The 19,188-nt window shown below is 38.2% G+C and overlaps 1 pseudogene; it reads right to left on the bottom strand.

The window, feature by feature from the left end:
* Positions 1–18,120: 18,120 nt before the first annotated feature.
* LOC100345321 (protein lin-28 homolog A pseudogene) overlaps positions 18,121–19,188 on the bottom strand; it is a 199,817-nt pseudogene continuing 198,749 nt past the window's right edge.

Genomic DNA, 19,188 nt, shown 5'->3' on the forward strand with positions numbered 1-19,188 from the left:
TTTTCTTGATATATGGTTGGCATGCCAAAAACAAATATGTATTCAACTTTGTATTTGAAGATAAACATGCAAACATCACCCCAATCAATGCTGCAAACATCCATCAACTACAAAATTTCTTTCTGCCTTTCATATTTGTTACTATTTGTCATGGTAACAACACATTATTTCTATCTTCTTAGAAAATTTTTAAATACATGATATGCTACTGCTAATGATAAGCACTGCATTGAACATTAGATATCTAGGGCTCACTCATCTTGCATTACTGAGGTCCTTAACCCTTTGATCAATTCCTCTCCCTTCTTTTTCTCTCCTAGACACTGACAACCCATTCTGCTCCCTATTTACTTGAGTTGATGATTTTAGATTCTCTCTGTAAGTAGTATCAATTTGTTTATAATCACACTGGGAGAGAGGGACATCAATGACTAATTCCCATCAAAATCCAAAGAATGTTAACTGCTTCATAAAGCAATTTTAAGGAAAAGATATAGTTTATGTAAGAGCATGAATCATGACACCTATTAATATTAGCTGTAATTATCTATATCTACATCTATATCTATAGATAATAGATAGATGATAGATAGATAGATACATGGATAGATGGATAGATGGATAGATAGGTAGATAGATAGATAGATAGATAGATAGATAGATATTTAATCCAAGCATTTCAAGAACTAATTAGGGGCCAGCTTTTTGACATAGTGGATAAAGCTACTGGCTGCAATGCAGGCATTCCTTATGGGTGTTGGTTCATGTCCCAGTTGTTCCACATCTGCACCAGCTCCCTACTAATAGCCTGAGAAAAATGATGAAACAAGAAGACCAGGATGAAGCTCCTGACTCTGGGCTTCAACCTAGACCAACCTTGGTCATTGTGGCCATTTGGGGAGTGAACCAGCAGATGAAAGAGCTCCCTCTCTGTCTTTCTGTAACTATTTTAAGTAAAATTAATAATTTTTTTAAAAAGGACTAATTGAATAATGGGAAAATCAAAGTTTTATTTTTCCTGAATATCATTTTAAATGATAATACAGTCTCTGTTTAAATGGTTTTTCCAAATGTTAGAGTCCATTCCAATGTCTTTATTTTCTAATAACTATTTTGATCTTCACATCATGTATGGAGTTTAAACTATCTTGTGTTATTGTAACTTCATATTCAAGGAGAGAATGGGAGCATTGGTAGGAGGAAGGATGAGAAGAAGTAACACTGTATTCCTAGATCTGTACATATAAAATGCATGACATTTTTTCATTTGAATAAATATAAAAAAATAAATTAATTTTAAAAGGAAGCACCTTGGCATTTATATACTAAATTGGCACAAAGATGCAAGTTATATTTGAAGGAATTTTGTAACTGTTTTTTTGTCACACAGTTAGTTTTCAGTAATAATGTGGTAGTGATTCTAAATTATGACTCAAGAATGAGTCTCATATAAGGTCTGCTATGTCTTGAATGTTTCCTAAATTAATAGAAAATTTATTGAATGAATTAACAAAATCATTCATGAAATTTTATACCCTTTGAAGAAATTTTACACCAAAAAATATCATTTCAATCTCACAAAATCTTCAGGTGTGTAGCATTATAAAACAGAAAAACAGGAACTTGAAAAGGTAGAGAGATTCCCCTAAAATGACAAAGGATTATTAGATCCTGACTCTGTACAAGGGTGTTTCATAAAGTTTCATAAAGACAGAATTAAAAGATAACTTTTTTTGGTGAAAACATTTTAAAATGCTTATATATCTAGAGTATTCAAAAACTTCATGAGAAGTTCATACTATGACAAAACTATGTGTGGATCTCAACATTTTTACCCTAAAATAAATGTACGTTTTAAGTTCATTATCCTGGCATTTTACTTAAACCAAGGAAACACTGATTACAGTTTCACATCTAGTTACATAATTGCCCTGAGATAAAGTTTTGTAAAAGGTTCTATATTAAATGTGTATTTATTTACTAATTTTATTTGAAAAGCAGACAGACACAGTAAACTTCCATCCACTTTTCATCCTCAAAAGCCCATAGACAGGGCTGGGCCAGGCCAAAGCCAGGAGCTGGAAACCTAATCTAACTCTCCCATGTGAGTGGCAGGAACCTAGCTACTTAGCCGATAACCTCCTGCTTTCCAAGGTATACATTAGCTGGAATAAGAAGCAATAAGTAGAGTCATGAGGACAGAATAGTGAAATAGCGGGTAAAACCACAGCCTGTGACAGTGGCATCCCATACGATTACCTATTCAACACCTGGTTGCTTCACTTCTGATCCAGCTTCCTCTAATGCGTCTGGGAAAACAGCAGAAGATGACCCAAGAGCTTGGGCCCCTGCACCCAAGTGGGAGACCTGGATGAAACTCCTGGCTCCTGGCTTTGGTCTGGCCCAGCCACAGTCATTGGTACCATTTGGAGAGTGCATCAGTGGATAAAGATCTATTTTTCTATTTCTGTCTCTCCCTCTCTCTGTAACTCTGACTTTCAAATAAGTAAATAAATAAACAAACACACACACAAATAAGAAGCAGAGTCAGAATTTCAACATAGGTACTATGATATGGGTTGCAGGCTCCCAAAGTGATGCTTGAACCCCTGAGACAAATGTCTACCTCTGATTCTGTCATCAAATGTATGAATCATATATTTTATCCTTTGAACTTTCATAGAAAATAATACTATAAGAAAAAGTTTCAGATCAAAGTGGTTGTATATTCATTATAATACTATGGAATGTTAATGTAGAGATATTAGCTCTAAAGGGAAGATTTTTACAACAAATGAATAGTTTCTGATGATATTTAAATAGGTAGTGTTTTTAAAATAATTACATAAAATTATAGCCATTTCTTTAAAACTATTACTAAACCAATCAGAGCTTATAATATGTATTTTATCTTCTATAAATCCATTAAAATTCATCATGCTCCAAAACAATAATCATTTAAGGGTCATTACAATAGTTTTGAATCTAATTATACATTCAAAGAAGATACTAGATCATTACTTTTAAGGAAAACATGTGGAAACTAGAACATTGAAATAGGCAAGGGCATAGCTTTAAGTAGATTTAATCCTCTTAAATAATTATTTATGAAATTATTAATTTTAAGAACACATCAACATTTTTATTATAAAGAAATGATAATTTTAAGGAGATATATTTATCCTGATTTGAACATTATACAGTATATACATGATTCAAATATCACATATTATCCCTTAAATATCTACAATTTTTTATACATCAGTTAAATGTAAAAAGGAAAAAAACATTAATGAAAAAAATAAATAGAGTATTTATTTAAGCATATGCTTGTTTTTAGAACAAAATGAGCCAGCGCCATGGCTCAATAGGCTAATCCTCCACCTGCAGCGCTGGCACACGGGGTTCTAGTCCCAGTTGGGGCGCCAGACTCTGGCCCAGGAGTGCAGTGGAGGATGGCTCAAGTCCTTGGGCCCTGCACCCGCATGTGAGACCAGGAGAAGCATCTGGCTCCTGGCTTCAGATCAGTGCGGTGCACTGGCTGCAGCGGCTGTTGAGGGGTGAACCAACGGCAAATGAAGACCTTTCTCTCTGTCTCTCTCTCTCACTCTCCTCTCTGCCTATCAAAAAAAAAAAAAAAAAAAGAGAGAATAAAAGCATGGGTCAAAGCCATACCTTGTTAGAAAATTTTAAAGACTTAATTAAATTTGCTGTGATTTGTTGAACTAATAACAAAGAGTAGCAAATGCAGAACTTCTAAAACCTACTGGGCAATCTGAGATGTCCCTTTATAGATAAATCAAAATGATTTTGAATTCTAAAGAGTATTTAGAGGCAGCTTAATTTTGCTTTGTATTAAAAAGAAAATCCTTTTTTCATAAAATCAAAGGGTATCTACAGTAAAACATGAGAAATCAGAGTTAATTTTCTATTTGTCTGACAATCCAGATTTAGTCTGCATTTTTTGGTTAAAAGCTTGAATATATTTTTCATTGTGTTTCACATGCCCCATGCCTATTTTTCTAAATATATCCAAAGAAGTGTATTGTCATATTTTGAAAATATTTATTCACTTTTATAAAGAATTATATAATTAATTTCTAAACCATAATAGCATTACATCTTATTGTGAATCAAATTGTGAAAAATTTAGAAAAGATTTCATGAATCTCCAAATAAAAATTATAGGACATATTATTCACGTTATTATGTTTTATTATCCAATAAATGCAATCCAAAAAATCCTTAATCTTTTAAATGAAAATATTTTTTAAAGATAAGATTTCAGTTGAAAGAATCATAAATATAAACCCAATCTGGATGCTGACAGAATGAAGAGATTTCCCAAAGCTATTACATGTGCAAAAATATTACTTTTCCCAAATAAAAGAGAAAGAACAGTTGTCTACTGACAGTTATGTTCACATGGCTCTCGTCAGCAGGAATGTTATATGTCCCTGAAGCCCATGTAAATCATCACAACGTGTTTTCCTTAAGAAGCGAGTGATTAGGGAACTATTTTCATGAAATAAGTCATATCCTTATGGGAAGGCATCATGAGTTAAAAATCATTGTAAACTAGTTTATGTTTCTTTTTATTTTACTTTCACTTTAAATCAGAGATGAATTTGGTTCATTTTACCATGCAATGAATATAAATTCTGAAATGGTGCCTACCAAGCATGTTATATTATTTTAGTTGGAATTTTATTTTAGGAAGTCAATGTTCCTAGGCGCAGAACTGCACATAAAAGCCTTGGCATGTTTTGGTTTTGTTTTTCTTCCAACTCTCTCCTCATCTGTTCAGTGTTGGCCCCATCCTCAGGCTGGCACTAACATGGCTTTAGCAAAACAAGTTTATCGAACCCCCAAGAATACATAAAAGTACGTCTGATAAGAGCAGGAAAGCTCCCTATCACACCTCCCCTCAAGTTTCATTCCACAGGATGGGATGTGCCTGAATGGATATTTCTGAAATGATTTGTAGCAAGATAAACGGGATAAACCTTAAGCCTCATATGAGAATTACTAGGTTTTCTACTTCTCCAATACAAGGCTGCAAGGGGAAGGCTTGGAGGCGTGAACAGTGTATGTGCTTTAGAAAAGAAAAAAGAAAAGATTGCATACCAGGCTTCTGATGATTTCTATCATATAATAAACTAAAACTAAATACTAAAAACTAAATACTCGTATACACTCATGGCCATTACGAATAATGAAATGCTTCCAAATACATATTATAATATTGTTCATTAAAGACAATGCCAATTAATTATCACCAATGATATACAATCTAGATATCAATCTAAAATCTTCAGAAAGCCAAGGAGATAATTTTTGTAAACAAGGTACTCTGTCCATAGAGGTTATCTCAGAATTCTTAACTTTGTTTTCAATGAATAAATCAAATAAAATTAACAGCTGTTTTCCCAAAACACTGTCTAAATAATAAGCCAGTCAATCAATAAACACTGATTAAACATTCCTTAAATATGTGCAGGTATAGTCTATGTGGTATTAAAACAAGGTAAACATTTACTTTAATTAAGTTTATAAAGTCACAATTAGAAACAAGAGTCCCTTCTTAAGCCTCTAGGGAGATTTTGAAACTAAGCAGGTAAATTTAGATTTGATGTAATGTGTTATATGAACAGTTGGGCAAATGCTAATAAATATTAAAAATTGTTGAAGAAGTCTGAAAGCAAGACTGAAGGAGTTTAACAAACAATAGTAGATCCTGAGTAACTTTGCAATTATATAGTGTGATACATTAAAAATTATACTAACATTATACAAGGGAACTTCAAAATGAGTAAAAATGAAAAAGATAAATTAATTGTGGTACATTTTTTATTTTTTAAAAGATTTATTTATTTGAAAGTCTATACAGAGAGAGGAGAGGCAGAGAGAGAGAGATGTCTTCCATTCGCTGGTTCACTCTCCAGATGGCCGCAACGGCTGGAGCTGTGCCAATCTGAAGCTAGGAGCCAAAAGCTTCTTCCAGGTCCCCCACGTGGGTGCAGGAGCCCAAGGACTCGGGCCATCTTCTACTGCTTTGCCAGGCCACAGCAGAGAGTTGGTTTGGAAGTAGAGCAGCTGGGTCTCGAACCGCGCCCATATGGGATGCCAGTGCTGCAGGCCAGGGTGTTAACCTGCTGAGCTACAGTGCTGGCCCCCAGGAACAATTTTTTAAATCTATGCTGTTGGGGGTGATTTCGGAAACATTCACTAAAAATACAATTATGAAACACATATGGTGGATTTCCATACATTTTTGTGCCAAAATAAACTTAGCCTTTAATTCCATTTTCCATGAACTTTCTGGAACTTTATCATCTAAGTGTGATGTAATGAACATTAGAGTTGGACCTTTATTTTTCTGTAGCCACTGATTAGCTCCATGTGTCTTTTTCTTAAAAAATAATATTTCTGGACTCACTATCAACTGGTCTTCTTTGCTTTACTATCTTTTGTTTTATTCTCATGTTTTCCCCGGGTATCAGTGAAGCTGTATCAGTGAAGTTTCAGTGACAGAAACTGTAAGATATTATTTTGTGATTCTAAACACAGTAGCTGATAAATGGTTAAAAACAGGACTCGAGTAAACGAGTAAGTGTGTATGCATGAGTGAATAATAAACTTAATTTGAATCCTTGCTTTGTGTGAAGCTCTATACTGACAAATTTGAAAATGCAAGGGATAAAATGGTCTGGTCTTCATCTTCAAGGATTTGAACTCTATGAGGGAAGATGTTATACATGTACATAATTGTGATAGAAATTTCATACATGTTGGTCACCATAAGAAACACCAACAAAGGGAGTTGTGGGAAAGGCAAAATGATTTGCTAATTCAGATGATCTGTAAGAGTGAAAAAGAATCAGGGATAGCTCTATGAAAATATACTTACCTTGGATTTTAATGATGGATGGAGCATTCATTAAATATTAGTAAAGAGACAGTATCCAAGAATGGGATATATTTCACGTACTATATAGTATGATTTAAAGCAATCAACAAATCATGGCATTCTTTTATTTGACAACCATTAATGAGGTCCCTACAATACTACCCACACAGTTCTTAGAATTGAGCTTATAGGAATCAATCAAACATTTCTTCCACATTTAACAAACATTCTAGAGGACACAGTGAAAGAAGTAGAAGAGAAATATAAAGAAAATAAATATCACTAAATATGATAGCAAAGAGAAACAGTTTAGCAACTTCTGAAACAGAAATATCAGTGCTGCACCATCATGAGTAAACATTCCTCTCTACTATAAAGTGGATTATTGAAATTTCAGACCGCAGCAAACATTTCATGTAACATTTTAAAAATTGGCTTCAATAAAGATATGAGTATGTTCCATTCATATTCAAGGTGTTGTCATTTTAGCTATTGTAATAATATAGAACACTTCAATGATAAAGTAATGCATTAATTTATTTTAAAATTTAAAATGAATAGTTTAACAATAGATCTCAGAATAGTTATAAGTTTCATATTTGCTTTTTCCTTCTATATTATTACTGTTCTGAGTCTGTTCAAATAAACACAGGGCAAGATTTATCAGAAACCAGTGGGGCTCCCTGGACAATGCCCCACAGTGGCTCTGTGGAAAGTCGTCTGGTATTAATTGGCAGTCTATTTTTCACAAGACCATTGTGGCTGATTGAAGTCCCTGGGGCTGTAGGAGGGGAAGAAATAAGAGAAAAGCAGTCCACTTCCGCATATGCAATATATAGAATCGCCAAACTTCATTGCCCTTTTTCCTCCTCAATTTTACATTAACTTAATAATATTAATTTGGCTCACAGGGTTTTATGCCCAAACAAAAACTGTTTCTGAGCAAATATTTTTCTTTGGTAGAAAGATGATGCTGACATCCTGCTGTAATAACCTGGGATAATTAATATCTTATTCTGAAAGAGAGACAATGTTACATTAGGGAAACCAATATGTATTCTTCATTGTCAAGGTTACAGCTATTATTTTAATAGGAACACAGCTCTACTCTAAATTCTCATATGTATTTAAATTATCTACCACACATCTGTCTTTTGACTCAGAAGATTAACTTGATCTTTCAAGCCTTCCCTCTACCTCATCCTGCTTAAATCTAAGCAGTTACTTTAAAATATTTTCTACAGAAAACATCTATCTATTCATGTTTTACTCAATATTTTCACACTTATTTTGAAAATACTGCCTTGGTAAAACAGCGTACTTTTATTCTGCTGTAGAGAAAACAGTCTAGGCCCAATACAAGATGACAAATTGAAGATATGGGAGGATGTGAGGGTTTTTTTTAAAGATTTATTTTATTTTTTGAAAGAGATATAGAGAGAGATAGAGACAGAGAGAAAGATCTTCCACCCACTGGTTCATTCCCCAGATGGCTGCAATGGCCAGAGCTGTGCTGATCTGAAGCCAGGAGCCAGGAACTTCTTCTGGGTCTCCCACACAGGTGCAGGGGCCCAAGGACTTGGGCCACCTTCCACTGCTTTCCCAGGTCATAGCAGAGAGCTAGATCGAGGATGTGGCCTTTTTGTCTTGCTGCTTCAGATCCATTTTCTGCCCTTCTGCAATCTGTTGAGATTTCGGGTCTAGGTCACCTTATGGTCAGTTCTCCTCATTGGTTTAGGGTACTAGTGATGAGTTCTAGCTAAGATATAAAGAAATGGTAAACCCTCATGGGGTTTTATTCTCTCTTGGCTCCTTATCCATAGAGTGCTTTATTTTTTTTTTTAGTGGGAGGTCAAATAGCAAGGTTTATTAGGGAAGGGACATCCGTAAGGATGGATGGGCACCTCTCCAGACAGAGCCTGAGAGATGGGGGGGGAGGAGCGAGGTTACATGGTAGACTGCAGAGATTACAACTGGCCAGACCAGGCAGTCGACTCAGCAGAGAGGCAGAGGGCTGAGCGCGCAGTCTGGTTGAGGCTGGGGGTTTTTAAGGAGATGGGTCTTGCTTCCCCACCTCTGCTCCTCTTGGAACAAAGGGCTTTTTGGATGTAAATAGAAAAACTTCTCCCTTGAAGGTCTGAAACAAAGGACTTTATGGATGCAAATGTTATCAGACAGGAGGAAAGGAGCAGGGTGTTTGAGATGCAGATACTAGGCTGCACCTGGGAGATTGTGGAAGATTTGTCAGGCAGAAGGGGTGGGGACCCCCCCCCCCACACCTGGCAGGTTATCAGGTGGAAGGGGGCAGGGCAGGGCAGGGCAGGGCAGGATGTGAATACTGGGATGCCCCCTGAAACACCATTGGGATGACCTTGAGATGCAGCATATGCTGGACATAGATGTCTTCTCTTTAGGCCTTTATGTCGCACACACATAAGCTCATAACTGACTTCCTACCTAACATTCCCCCCTCAAGAGGTAATACCCAAAATTCTTCTTTGGGATTATGGATGGAGTTTCATTTTCTGTAACTTCTTCAAAGCTGGCATATGGGCGTTGAGAGGGATTTGGGTATTTCCTCTTGCTATCTGTCTTATGGTGTGCAACAGTGGCCTTGGAAAGACTGTGCTGCTCGGTCCAGAGGGCTGCTCAGGTCGTCCAATGGAATGGGCTGGAAGCCTTGTCTGATGACCATTTTAGTCTGTTAGAGACAAAATGAACAAGAGTATTAAAAACACTTTGTGCAAAGAGAAGCATCAAGATTATAGAAGTTATTAGGCCAAGGAGAGGAAATAGCCAGGATTTCCATGACCAGATGTCAGGCCAGAAATCCCAGCCCTACTTTGCCTGGTCCTGGAGCTGTTTGTCTTTTTCCAGGAAAAGTATGAATTTGGATTTGTACCTGTCTAGTCTGATTGACCCAGAGACAGCATTCTTCCTGGAACATGGCACAGATACCTCCTGGAGCAGCAGTTAGCATGTCCAATTATTTCTTTCTCTCATAACCTTTTGTGACTTCCGCACACCTTTTTCAACTTACTTGAAACATTCCATCATTTCCATTCCAGTCTAGAGTGCCGTGAACGTCTCGGGGAGTCTGGCCAGCAGACTCAACCCAGAGCCCGTGACAACGGTTTCTCGGGCAAGAAAAGAATGAATGACGTTTATTGGTCTTCAGTAGACTTTTTATTAGAGAAAGTAAATGTGACAGAGGTAGAGAGGAAGGAGGACAGGAGAGGAGAGAGAGCTTCCTCCTTACACCCATGGCTTATATACAAAATGCGACCAATCAGGAGCAAGCTAGAGTCCGTGCATCAGGCACACCAACCCTCTGTTCACGTGAAGGCCATGCGTCCTTCGGCCAATCAGGTGAGGTGTCACGCAGCAGGCAGGCAGGCAGACTCACTGCGGGGGTCCTGGCGCCATCTTGTTGTTTACCGCGACCTAGATCCCTCTGCCTCCGGAGAGTCCCGCCCGTAGGAAAGCCCCCCACCCCGGTCAAAACCGAAACTAAAAACCTCCACCTAGCGATGTCGCCATGGACTGTTCCCCGACACTAGAGTAAACTAGCCACCAGGATTCTTACAAACCATGTCCTTTCCTTATTTAAACAGCTCTTTCCATTTTAACCCTTCTTACCAACAACACCATAGAGTGCTTTAGAGTGGCTGTGTTACACCACCCAAAGTAAAAGCATTAATAGGTACAGAAGTAAAACCTAAAGATTCTGACTTTTGTAGTTTAAAAAAATTAATGATTAATTAATTAATTTAATAAGCAGAGAGACATATAGAGAGCTTTTGCCAGAGACAGACAAACAGACAGACAGCACCCATCCTCTGGTTCACTCTCCTAATGCCCTCAATGGTATGGACTGTGCCAAGCTGGATATGGAAACAAGGAACTTAAGCCAGTTCTCCTGCGAGGGTGGCAGGGCCTAGCTACTTTGTTCATTACCTCCTAGAGTACATATTAGCAGGAAGCTGGAATCTGGGGTTGAGCTGGAACTGGAACCCAAAGCACCCTGACATGGTATGTGGATATTCAACCAACATCTTAATCACTAGGCCAAAAGACCATCCTTTGTACTCTTTTTTTTTTTTTTTTTTTTGACAGGTAGAGTTATAGTAAGAGAGAGAGAGACACAGAGAGAAAGGTCTTCCTTCCATTGGTTCATCCCCAAAATGTCTGCCACTGCTGGTGCTGGCCCCCCTTTGTACTCTTAATATAATTTTAATTAGTAGTCAATTAAATCTTAAAACAATATGAATTGGAGCCGGTGCCATGGCTCACTTGGTTAATCCTCTGTCTGTGGCATCGGCATTCCATTTGAGTGCCGGATTCCAGTCCCTGTTGCTCCTCTTCCAGTCCAGCTCTCTGCTGTGGCCCGGGAAGGCCGTGGAGGATGGCCCAACTGCTTGGGCTCCTGCAACCACATGGGAGACCAGAAGGAAGCACCTGGCTCCTGGCTTTGGATCAGTGCAGTGTGCCGGCCTTAGCGACCATTTCGGAGGTGAATCAACAGAAGGAAGACCTTTCTCTCTGTCTCTTTCTCTCACTGACTAACTCTGTCTGTCAGAAAAAAAAAAATCTACAATCTACAACGAAGCATGCTTATTTTCTTCATTAATTATTTTATATTTATTTCATTTACCTATCTGTATAGCCTGTGTATAAAATTGAACATTCCCTTTAAAACCAAATAAGTTACAAACACAAAGACAAACTAATATTTAAATCCTCTTAAGGTATACAGCTGGTCTCAAGAATTTGGTCATTATTTTACTTCTCACATTATTTCTTTTTCCAACTTACTGTCTTGCATATTGATGATGAACTTCAGGCTTCTCAGTTGTAAACTTCAGAATCCTATACCGCTAGCGTGAAAACAGAATAAAACAAAAACAAGCAAAAACTAATGAATCACTGCAATGATTAATTTTAAGTGTCAGCTTTACTGAGGTAAGGGATGCCTTGTTAAAGCAATATTTCAGGGTGTGTCTTTGAAGATGTTTAGAGAAGGGACTTGCTTTTGAATCAGACAACTGTTTAAAGATTCAGCCTCACCAATCAGTGGTTATCATTCATCTCTTTAGGGCCTGGATTGCACAATTCATGTACAAATGTTTGATTTTCCAAGTGCTACTAAATGATATCATACCTTGATATTTAAGTCATTCAGCTTCTGGTATTTTGATTTTTAAATTTATTTTTTTTTTTATTTGAAAGGCTGCCAGAGAGAGGGGAAAGACAGAGAAGGAGATCTTTCATCCACAGGTTCACTCCCTAAATGGTCACAACAGCCAGGACTGAGCCAGACTAAAACCTGGAAACCTGAACTCAATCCGGGTATCACACATGGGGCACAGGGTCTCAGTCCTTGGGCTATCATCTTCTGCTTCTGAGGTGCATTAGCAGGGATCTAGATAGGAAGCAGAACACTTGGGACTTGAATCTATGCTCCAATGTGGAATACTGGTGTTGCCAGTGCTAACATTGCCTCACACTGGCCCCAGATTCTGGCATTTTCAACCCCATCTCCTCAGCCAATCCATATCATGTGTCTTTTATTCCATAATCACTAGGCTACTTGGTCATCTTGCAATACTTTCTACAACCTCATACATCAAGAGTCTTCCTCAAGATCTTCCCTATGCTCAGAATGCCATTTTGATTCAACTAATGTGGTAAAATCTACTCATATTTTGGGTGCAGCAGGTTAAAGTCCAGCCTGTAGTGCCAGCATCCCCTATAGGCACAGGTTCCAGTCCCCACTGCTCCACTTTCAATCCAGCTCCCCACTAACATGCTTGGAAAAGCAGCAGAGGATGGCATGAATTCTTGGGTTCTTGCACCCATGTGGGAGACCTAGAAGAAGCTCTTGGATCCTTCTGGGATAGGCTCAGTTCTTGCCATTATGACTATTTTGGGAGTGAAGCAGTGGATAGAAGTTCTCTGTCTCTCTGTCTCTACATTTCTCTGTAATTCTCTGTAACTCTATCTTTCAAATAAATAGAATAAATCTTTAAAAAAATCTACTCATATTTTAAATCTCAAATTAAATCTTATATCACCTGAGGAAATTTCTGATAATTAGCAAGAGAAAAGATATATTTAGAAATGTGTTATATATGCCCTAATATCAGATTGTTGAATCATATGATTTTTCTATTGTTAACTTTTTGATGAACCTCTATACTTTTTTTTCCATAGTAGTTACATAATTTACATTTCCACAAATGTTATACATATCATCACCAGTATTTATCCTTTTGTTATGATCATCATTAGTCAACCCAACAGATGTGAGTTTGCATCTCATGTTGCTTATGATTTGCATTGGTGATATTAGGACTCTTTTTTATACATCTATATCTGTTTGCCTACTTTAGAGAGAAGTCTATTAGAATCTTTTACTGATAATGTAATTTTTTCTATTCATTTGTAGAAATTTCATATATATTTTATCTATAAACCTCTGATCAGACATATAGCTTGAAAGTATTTTCTTGCATTTCTGTAGGTTGAATTTTCTCCCCATTGATTGTGTCCATACTGTATAGAATCTTTTAGTTTGCCACAGTTCAATTCATCTACCATAGGATTTGTAGCTCATGCTTTTAGCATGGTATCTAAGAAATCATTGTCAGGATCCACATCCTGAAGCTTTAACTGTTTATTTTCTTTTAGGAGTTTACAGTTCCAAGTAATATATTTATTTTTAATACATTTTTTGACAGGCAGAGTGGACAGTGAGAGAGAGAGAGACAGAGAGAAAGCTCTTCCCTTTCCATTGGTTCACCCTCCAATAGCCCCTGCGTCTGGCGGGCCACGCTGATCTGAAGCCAGGAGCCAGGTGCTTCCTCCTGGTCTCCTATGCGGGTGCAGGGGTCCAAGGACTTGGGCCATCCTCCACTGAACTCCTGGGCCACAGCAGAGAGCTGGACTGGAAGAGGGGCAACTGGGCCAGAATCCAGCACCTGACCGGGACTAGAACCCAGGATGCCGGCGTCACAGGTGGAGGATTAGCCTATTGAGCTGCGGCGCTGGCCTATTTTTAATGCATTTTGAATTGATGGTCTAAGGATCTGATCTTATTCATTTAAGTATGGGTGTACAATTATTCAATCACTTATTAGAGAAACTATCCTTTTTCCATTGTGTATTCTTGACACCAGTGTGGATGATCAGATGACTTAATATGCCTTAGTTTATTTCTGTATTCTGCATCATAAGCATAAATGTCTGCTTTTTATGCCAGTATCATGTTGTCTTACTAACTTAATCTGTAGCTTTTTGATATATTTGAAAACAGGAAGAATGATGCTTCCAGCTTTGTTTCTTCTTTCAACATTTCCTTAGCTATTTTGGGCTTTTTGTGATTCCATGTAATTCCATGTAAATCCTAGCAGTGTTTTTTCTATTTCTGGAAAAAAAAGTCATTGGGAATATATAGTTCACATTAGATCATAGCAATAAGATCTCAAAAAGATGTTTGCATTCACATGTTTTTGCAGCATTAGTCACAATAGCCAATATATGGGATTATAAAATAAAAGTCAAAATGGCTACAAAGTAGTTCAGGAGACAGCAAAAATCCCTCTGTGAGCTGACAAGACTTGATGATAGGAATAACTTGCAACACAGACATGTTAAGGACTCAAAATGGAACAATTTTCACAACATTATCGATATCTCACAGGACTTGAAGTATTCCAAAGTGAAAAGTCTTTCCCTGACATGGACATTTCAATGGATTTTCCAAATTTATAACCACCTAATTTTCATCAGTTTCCAACCGGCAGAATCACTCAGCTTTGCTTATCTCCAAAGAATAGTGAAAGCATGATTCCTTTTCACTTTGTTTTGTTATAAAAGCCACAGTTCCACTTCACCTTTGTTGAAGATTCATTCAGTTTCTAAACTGAACCTGTGTCTTCCGAGTTGCAAATTTTTCGACACTCAAATATAAATGTCTTTGCTTTTATTTTTTACTTTGTTTGTGAATTTGGGTTTACAAGATAAAAGTGTAAAGCAAATGTATTTGGACATAATGTTATATTATTCAGCTCTAACAAAGGAGGAAATCTTACCAGATTTGACAACATGGATGAAATTAGAAAAGATTATGCCCAAGGATATAAGGTCAGTGACAGAAGGATAAATACTGCATGATTCCACTTACATAAGATATTTAAAACAGTCAAAGTCATATTAACATAGATTGGATGGTGGTTGCTAGGCGTTGACGTGAAATGACACTTCAACCAAATAAAGTTTCAGTATACAAGAAGAATGTGTTCTAGAAAGTTGCTGTACAACATTTCACCCATAGTTAATAGTGCTCCTTTGCACACGTGGAAATTTATTAAGAAGGTAGACCTTAACAAATTTTATCACAATAAAATTTAATTCATTTCAAAAACTTAATGTTTACTCAAAGATATATATATTTTAAGATAAAATCTTGGGGCTGGAGCTGTGCTTAACAGGTAAAGCCACCACCTGCAGTGTCAGCATCCCATATGAGCACCAGTATGAGTCCTGGCTGCTCCAGTTCCAATCCAGCTCTCTGCTATGGTCTGAGAAAGCAGTAGAAGATGGCCTAAGTCCTGGAAGAAAATCCTGGCTCCTGGTTTCAGATTGGCTCAGCCTGGGATGTTGTGGCCACCTGGGGAGTGAACCAGCAGATGGAAGACCTCTCTCTCTCTCTCTGCCTCTGCCTTTCAAATAAATCAGTAAATCTTAAAAAAAAAAAAAAAAAAAAAAAAAACCCTTTGCTTTAGATCTTATATGGGAATTTTGGATATATGTTAAAAGCAAATAAATGTAGCATTCTAAAAGCACATCTATATTTTTTTCAGCCTCCAACACGTGGTACTTTCATGCTATATAATTGCTGACTATGACAGTGATTCTTAAATGGTGTATGTGTGTACTGTCTGTGTGTGTCAGGATTGGATTCTGGGAGATTGTAGTTGGAAAGATGATCCATAAATTTATTTCAATTCATTTTCTTTGTTTTTTGTTATGTTTTTAAGATTTTCTATTATTTTTATTTATTTGAGAGGTAGATTTACAGACAGTGAGAAGGAGAGACAGAGAGAAAGGTCTTCTATCTGCTGGTTCACTCTCCAAATGGCCCCAATGGCCTGTGCTGAACCAATCCAAAGCTAGGAGCCAGGAGCTTCTTCCAGGTCTCCAGCATGGGTTCAGGGGCCCAAGTGCTTCAGCCATCTTCTACTGGTTTCCCAGGCCATAGCAGAGAGCTGGATCAGAAGAGGAATACCCAGGACTAGAACTGGTGCCCATATGGAATGCCAGCACTGCATACAGAGGATTAACTTACTGTGCCACAGCACTGGCCCTGTTATGGTTTTAGATTTGCCCTCATGAAGCAGGTGTCCCTATATTCTTGAATAACCCTAATTGTTATTTATAAATTTTTGTTAGGTGCAGAATAAAGTAGTGATTTATTGCCACAAATCAATGGTTCTTGATAGGTATTGATTTTTTCCCAAGAGATATTTGGAAATATCAGGAGATATTTTTGACTGTCACACTGAGTTGGGTGAGCTACTTGTGTCCAGTAGGTATAGGCCAGGGATACTGCTAAACATCCCACAGTGGATAAGACAGCTCCACAAGAAGGGATTATCTGACTCAGAATGTCATCAAGAGTGCCAAAGTTGAGAACCACAGTTTTTAAATCTTGAGTCTAACACAGTTTAACATAATTGAAGCTAAGTAAACATTTATATAATTAGATTAAAACTTGCCACTGTTAAATCTTTATAGCAGAAATCAACACTTAAGAAATAATTGGTCCTCTGAAGCTAGAAGATTTTTTCCAGTGATTATCTATAAATGGAAACCATTCTATAATTACATGGCTTTTGCAACTACTACCACCCCATTTAGTTTGAATTTACTTTTTCTGACTATACGTTCACACATAACCATGTAAACACACAGATCTACCAGACAAATTATTTTTTTCAGTACTAATAAATCTTGATTTATTTATTGTATTTTTCCAAGGAAAAAATGAGTGGTAGAGAGAGTCAGCATGGGTGTTAACAAAGCCATCAGAAAATGGGAAAAGAAGTACCCAGCACAGCAAAAATCAACTTGAGATAAACACACTCCATTGATGGAGTCTCCAAAGCCCAAGGGACTTAGTGTCTTGCAGTTCAGGAGTGCAGGGAAGTGATTAGTGAAAGAACAAGCTTTCTACCCTCTTGCTCTCCCAAAAATTCAAGATTTCACACAAAACTTTGATTTCTAACAGGAAATATGGAGTCACATTCGTCCGTCTCCTATCAAACAAGCTTGTGACCACTTTGCACCTGCAAAAAAGTTCCTGAGTGACTTGGACATACATTGGTAGTCTCCTTCTTGGTTTCCAAATCCCACTTTCTTTTTTTTTTTTTTTTTTTTTTTTTTTTTTTTTTTTTTTTTTTTTTTGACAGGCAGAGTTAGACAGTGAGAGAGAGACAGAGAGAAAGGTCTTCCTTCTATTGGTTCACCCCCAAATGTGATACGTCATTCACACACAGCACAGTTGGCTTCCTGGAGAAAGTGGGACCCAAGGTGCAGTTATCCAAAGGAGTGAATAAATAAATCACATTGCCCCAGAATGGGGTAGGAGTGAGCTTAGCAGCAGCGGGTCTACAGTTGTTCCCCTAACCACACATTTTGCAGATCGTCAGAACCCAGTGCTTGAGACAGTTCTCAGCACCTTGTCCCAGGATCGAGTTATGAGGAAACAAGATATGGAAAACCCTGCCTTACTCCTGAGAGATTCCCTCCCACAGAATGTAGTTGTTTATGGGTTGGGTCCAGTAATTTGGCCCCACAAGCAATCTTTTTACCCTGGTGAGGTTAGTATTGTTCTAAATCCTTCCTTGAAAGAAAAATTACTTCCCCATTCAGGCTACTTCCTTAAAGCTGGAGATTTTGCACACCTGGGCACAGACAAAGCATGCAAGTTCAGGACAATATCCCCCAGGTCCCTTATCTGTCTTTGGATACAGCATGGTTCACTCCTTCGTCCTAGCAAGAGGAAAAGGGGGCGAGGCTGTGAACCCCAGCCTGGGATACATGGTAGTGCCAGCTCCCTCCAGCCACTCTGCCCCCTCTTACTCCACTCTGCAACTGATGCCTGCTCCTTGAATCTTCCTGATAGCATAAGAACAGTCCCCATCCACTCAATGCTGGGCTTCAGGGAGCAGGGCAGGGTGTGGATCCCTTCTCCATACTCCCTGAAGTAGGCTGGCTTTCCCTGGGAGCTGGGGGCCTGCTGGGCCTTTGGGGGCACGAGGACAGTAAACGGCTGATGCTCTGGTAGAAGTGGCACTTCTTGGGCTGCGGTGGCAGCCTGCACTGCTTCGCATGATGGTCTAGACCTCTACTGTTGTAGCATCTGTCTCATTTAGAGCTGCGCTTTTGCATGGTCTTACCCTTTGGCGGCCTCTCACTCCCAATACAGAATACTCCACAAGACCCGGTGACTCGGATAGATTCCAGTCCCTTGGCAGACTTCTTGAAGATGAACTCCACGGTTTCACCTGCTTCAGACTCCAGAGACCCTCCACGTTTACTCTGGTGCACAAAAACATCCACCTCAGGGTCGAGCACGGTCCCTGCGCCAGTGCTCATGGACAGGAAGCCGAACGCCCTGGGCCCGTTGAACCACTTACCGATGCTGGTCCCGTGCAGCAGCTGTGACGACTCAGCCTCCTGGGCCGCTTCCTCGGCCACCTCCTTGGGCACCTGCTCCACTGCCTTGGTGCAGCCAACTGCAAACTACTGGTTGGACAGGGAGCCCAAAATCGTTGCCAGAGCCCGTGACCCCAGGCCCGTAGTCAGGCGGCTGCTGGCTCCAGAGAAGTCCCGAGCCAAAGGGTTGGTTGGGAGAAAAGGCGGCTATATCTTCTCTCACAACCAAAATATTATTTTAAAAATCTTTTATTGCAGCCACAAAAATGTTGGAATCCTTAGTTTTATTGATTATAATTTTATATTAATTTAGTACATATTATATATAAAATAAATCTAATACTTTAACTATTATCAATCAAGTATTCAATTTTGTTAAATTGCAGTTTAAGATACACAATCAAATAATAAAATCAAGTTATACATCGCATAATAATTTTTAATCTTGCTTGCTCAAGTTTGGCAACATAGACTCAAAAAAATACAGTTAAAGTATCACTGTGTAGCACACTATTTATTACATCTCTCGGGCTTTCATATAAAAAAAGTTCGTTGCT

The sequence above is a fragment of the Oryctolagus cuniculus genome, chromosome 6, assembly GCF_964237555.1.
Source record: "Oryctolagus cuniculus chromosome 6, mOryCun1.1, whole genome shotgun sequence".
Taxonomy (NCBI): domain Eukaryota; kingdom Metazoa; phylum Chordata; class Mammalia; order Lagomorpha; family Leporidae; genus Oryctolagus; species Oryctolagus cuniculus.